This window comes from Canis lupus, chromosome 12, assembly GCF_048164855.1.
Source record: "Canis lupus baileyi chromosome 12, mCanLup2.hap1, whole genome shotgun sequence".
In the NCBI taxonomy this organism is placed as follows: domain Eukaryota; kingdom Metazoa; phylum Chordata; class Mammalia; order Carnivora; family Canidae; genus Canis; species Canis lupus.
The window spans coordinates 4,612,505-4,618,117 of record NC_132849.1 but is presented as its reverse complement, the minus strand read 5'-3'; positions in this window follow the sequence as shown (position 1 = coordinate 4,618,117).

Here is a 5,613-nt window from a genome sequence, read left to right as displayed (position 1 = left end):
ATTCATCTTGAAGGACGCTGTCACGGTAACGCCCCTCCTCGCTGCACGAATGGCGGAGTCCAACCGCGTCAATCTGCCGCCGTTAGTGGCCGACTCGAGGCCGTGGTTCTGCCTCCGAGGTCACCGCCTGCCCGGGTAGTCCTTGGCCTCCAGCCTCCGGACGTTGACCCCTCCAGGGAGGGGCGGACGGGCCAGGTTGGGAGAGGTGAGTGATCGTAACCCCTGCTTCCCAGCAAAACCAGACCACGTGCAAATAAACAAAAACACGCCTTGCAAATGGACCTCAGGCTTTGGCTGTGTGTATTTGTCTGTGGTACTGATGGGGAGCTCTTCCTCAGAGCCTCAGTCCCCACCCTCAGCGGCCTTACTTAGACTTTTGAGGCTAGCCCAGATCGTGGATGCCGCCTTCCTGCCATTTAGAGGCCGATTCATTTGGGAGGACGGAAGTCACCTCTTTGAACCTTAGTTTCTATGTCTGCAAAGTGGACCCAAGAATATTAACACCTTATAGGGTTGTGAAGATTAGAGTACAGATTACCACCATAGTACTACATTACTGATATTGGGACAATAATATAGGATGATGAAAGCAAAGGGTTCAGTGTTTCTGGGTTTAATGGGGAGGCAGCATTGAATGACTGGGTTAACCAGGAAGTTCAAGAAGAAAAAAAAAAAAAAAAAAAAAACATGTGGAAGCAAATGGGAAGGCCGAATAAAAAATAGTAGTTTGAAAGTACCTATGTAAAATATGCAGTGTGTACAAAAATGGAACAAATGGAGGAGTACCCAATTGTTGAAGGAATATAGTATGATTAATACAGAAGGCCCAGCCACTCAGTATATGGCAAATGAATGAATGGAAGACTTCTCAAAAATACTGTAAGCCAGGTATTAGAAGAGATATTGGGCACGATCCACCAGATCAAGAAAGAAGAGAGAGCATTCTGAAGACTAAAAATTAGTATGTTTAAGAATAGAAATGGGAATTTGCTCAAATTATGAGAGGGCAAGCTGGTAAACTAGGTTAAAGTTGGAGTACAGTAATGAAAGATGAGCAAAGAAAGAGGCCAAGAGTGCCAAAGATAGTTTGAATTTGTCACCACTGGTCTGCAGCGGGGAATCACCAGTCCACCTGTTGGGTCCTGTAACTCTTGGCCAGCTCCCACTCAGCTGTCAGGCAAGGGTCAAGAGGTGATGATCCTGCTTGAGCCTAGAGTTTAAAGTGTCACACATCCCTCCCTTCCAGGGGTAGGATTCTCAAGGGCCTTAACGCCTTTTTTTTTTTTTTTTTTTAAGATTTTATTTATTTATTTAGGGGAGAGAGAGAGAGAATAAGGAGGGAGGGCAGAGGGAGAAACCGACTCCCTGCTGAGCACAGAGCTTGGCATGGGGCTGGATCCCAGGATCCCAAAACCATGACCCCAGTGGAAGTCAGACTGTTAAGCCTGAGCCACCCAGGTGCCCCCTTAAGGCTGGTTTTGAAACATTGTGAAAAGGGATGTGAATGCCCTAAGATTTGTTTTCCAACAACAACAAAACAAGATTTCAAGAACATTTCTTTTCAAACTTCAAGTGGAAACTTTTTTTTATAGCTACAGGCAGTTATTAAGTCCTTTATTTTATTATTTTTTAGGGGGGAGGGAGGTGATGGAGTGGGAGAGGGAGAGAGAAAATCTTAAGCAGGCTCCATCCATAGTGCAGAGCCCCATATGGGCCTGATCTCACAACCCTGAGGTTGTGACCTGAGCTGAAATCAAGAGTCAGACGCTTAACCAGCTGAACCACTCAGGTGCCCCTATTAAGACCTTTATTAACCAAGTGAGACCTCCTTCCCTGCCCTCACCCCACAAATACAATATTAAGCGGGAGAGTGTTGAGTTTTCTGTGTTTACAGCTCTTAAGGGCTCAAGCGTGAATTTCTTTGCATTTCTGTATGACTTGGTCTTTCTGACTTTTTCTGGAGGTGTTTTTTGTTTGTTTTTTGCTTTTTTGGTTACTCTGTTTGTAAGAGTCTCCAAACCTCTCTAGTCTGAACTCAAGTCAGGAGAGGACTCATCTTGTTTCCTAGCCATATCCTTAGTTTCTACCACACAGAGAAAAAATTATGTTTGTTGATATAGCAACAGAGGAAATGCAGAAGCAGATATGAAAAAAAAAAAAAGAAGCAGATATGAGAATCGAGTCAGGCATTAAAGGGATTTCCAGAAATGTAAAACAATGCAACTGTCTTACTGATTTTTAGGTTGTTGTTGTTTGGGAAAGGTTATTTTTTTATGAATTAATAAATTAAAAATATTAAGTAAATATTTTCACTAGTTTTTCTTCTTTCTATTTGCTTTTTAAGATTTATTTTTTTTTTTTTAAAGATTTTTATTTATCTGACAGAAAGTGAGTGCACAAGCAGTGGGAGCAACAGGTGGAGGGAGAGGGAGAAGTAGGCTTCCCGCTGAGCAGGGAGTCCAATGTTGGGCTCAGGGCTCGATGATGTGTGGCTTGATGATGTGGGGCTCAATGTAGGGCTTGATCCCAGGACCCTGGGATAATGACCTGAGTCAAAGGCAGATGTTTAACCGATTGAACCACCCAGGCACCCCACTTTTCTTCTTGACCTCAGTTGTCAAATTATAAAATGGAATGCTAATCCCATATTAAAAGTATGACATTAGGGCAGCCCGGGTGTTTAACGCCGCCTTCAGCGGGTGTGATCCTGGAGTCCCGGGATAGAGTCCCACGTTGGGCTCCCTGCATGGAGCTTGCTTCTCCCTCTGCCTGTGTCTCTCCCTCTCTCACTTTCTCTTTCTCTCCCTGTCTCTCTCTGTGTCTCTTATGAATAAATAAAATCTTTAAAAAATATGACATTTATGACAGTCTTTAAAATTCCTCACCACACTGAACCTATTTTTACTTATTTTTTAAAGATTTTATATATTTATTTTAGACAGTGAGAACATGGGAGAGGACAGAGGGAATGGGACAAGCAGACTGCACTGAGTATAGAGCCTAATGTGGGGCTTAACCTCAGGACCCTAAGACCATGACCTGAACTGAAATCAAGAGTCCAATGCTTAACTGACTGAGCCACACAAGTGTCCCTGGGGGTGTTTTTCAGAGAAAAGATAAGCCAGCAGTTACTGCCCAAGCCCCTGATGTGTATGAAAACAAACATTACCTCATTTATTCCTCATTACAATCCTGTGAAAGAGATATACCATTTTATGGAAACTGAGCTTCAGAATGGTTGTCATTTTTTTCAAGGTTGTTTTACTTCAACCCACAATAAGAAATACATTTTATATCATAATCACTGAAGAACACACAAATGTGTCAAAATCATAAGCGGTAAAGCTAAGATGTGAACTGAATTCATGCTCTTTCCAGCAAACAAATACGTCCTCATGAACATTTCTTAAGTAATGTGTTATATATGTATTGTGCTTAGCTTTATCTCATAGTATAGAGCCAGCAGGACAATCCTAGGCAAAGAAGGGATAGGCCTCCTGAGGAACCATAACTTGAGATGAAACAGACAGATATATAATAACATTAGTCCACCTGTTTAGTATATGGATCAATGTGGCATTTGCTTTCATTTCTGAAGAAAGTTGCTTATTATCCACAAAAATAAACAAGTTCATTTATTTGGGGCCATAAACTAGACATGTAGAGCTTGTCTTGGTTTAATAGAAATGATTATTTAAAAAGTAAGTTATAAATTATTTTCAACTTAGGGCTAAAATGAAAAAAAATATGACACTTGGTGGATGAGGAAATAGACATTACAAGAGGGAAAATATAAAAACTGCAGTAATGGGTATTTCCAGCAGCCTGGGTAAGAGGGTTCTCCCATTAAAATACAAGTAAATCCTGGATAAATAACAACAGACATAATGTTTAGCACTTTGCTGGGCTCATTAGAAAGTAAGAGAAACCATGAAAGGAAGGAAATGACATTAAGCTGAAAAGTGTATGAAAGACGAGCAACATGCAGCAGGAGCAGCAGGTTTCCTCGCAGACAAATGCCAATATGGGTATTATGAACAGAGGCTAAGAGAGGGGAGAAAACTGGGGATGTCCAGACTGAAGTGAGGCTCCTGAGGGGCTAACACAGGCCCAGGTCAGGAGAATCATTTGGCTCCTGGCAGAAGCAATTGCAAATCTTCTCTGGAGGAGAGTACCCCCAACTAAGGCTCTCTGGCTTCCCATAGATTAAGTTGAACAAAATATGAGCTCAAAACCCCCAAACTGAAAACATACAAAGAAACAAGCTATCACAGGCAAGAGTGAGCAGAAAACAAAACATTTAGATATGGAGCAAAAGTTACAGAAATATATAAAATAACGGGATCCGAGTGGCTCAGCAATTTAGCGCCTGCCTTTGACCCAGGGCGTGATCCTGGAGTCCCGGGATCGAGTCCCACGTCGGGCTCCCGGCATGGAGCCTGTTTCTCCCTCTGCCTGTGTCTCTGCCTCTCTCTCTCTATGTCTATCATAAATAAAAATCTTTAAAATAAAAAAAATATATAAAATAATAATCCAGACAAATTTCAAAGACTTAGTATCAGATAACCACATCTCTGAGCACAAATGATTAAGCTGAAAATGATAAAATTTAAAATATCCAGACATTTGGAAATCCATAAAACTTTTCCAAATGATTTATAAGTTTAAAAAGCCATAAAGGTAAATATTATTAGGACTAAGGTATAATTAAAATACAACCAAAAAATTGGGGGAATGTAGAGAAACGGTTCTTAAAAACTTACAGCAGAAAAAACAGAGCTTGAAAATTAGATAAATGTCAAGATGTTATGGAATAACATAAAATTAAATCTAAAAGTAGAAGAATCCTGGATATTCAGAATTAATGAAATGGAAAACAACACATGAGAGAGAAGATCGACAAAGCCCAAAATAGTAGCTGATCACAGACAAGTAAAATAGCAAATTTCTGGAGCAACTGAAGTGGAAATAAGATAAAGGAGGAAAGACTATCCACTGGAAGAAAGACAGTCTCTTCAATAAATGGTGCTGGGAAAATTGGACATCCACATGCAGAAGAATGAAACTAGACCACTCTCTTTCACCATACACAAAGATAAACTCAAAATGGATGAAAGATCTAAATGTGAGACAAGATTCCATCAAAATCCTAGAGGAGAACACAGGCAACACCCTTTTTGAACTCGGCCACAGCAACTTCTTGCAAGATACATCCACGAAGGCAAAAGAAACAAAAGCAAACATGAACTATTGGGACTTCATCAAGATAAGAAGCTTTTGCACAGCAAAGGATACAGTCAACAAAACTAAAAGACAACCTACAGAATGGGAGAAGATATTTGCAAATGACGTATCAGATAAAGGGCTAGTTTCCAAGATCTATAAAGAACTTATTAAACTCAACACCAAAGAAACAAACAATCCAATCATGAAATGGGCAAAAGACATGAAGAGAAATCTCACAGAGGAAGACATAGACATGGCCAACATGCACATGAGAAAATGCTCTGCATCACTTGCAATCAGGGAAATACAAATCAAAACCACAATGAGATCCCACCTCACACCAGTGAGAATGGGGAAAATTAACAAGGCAGGAAACCACAAATGTTG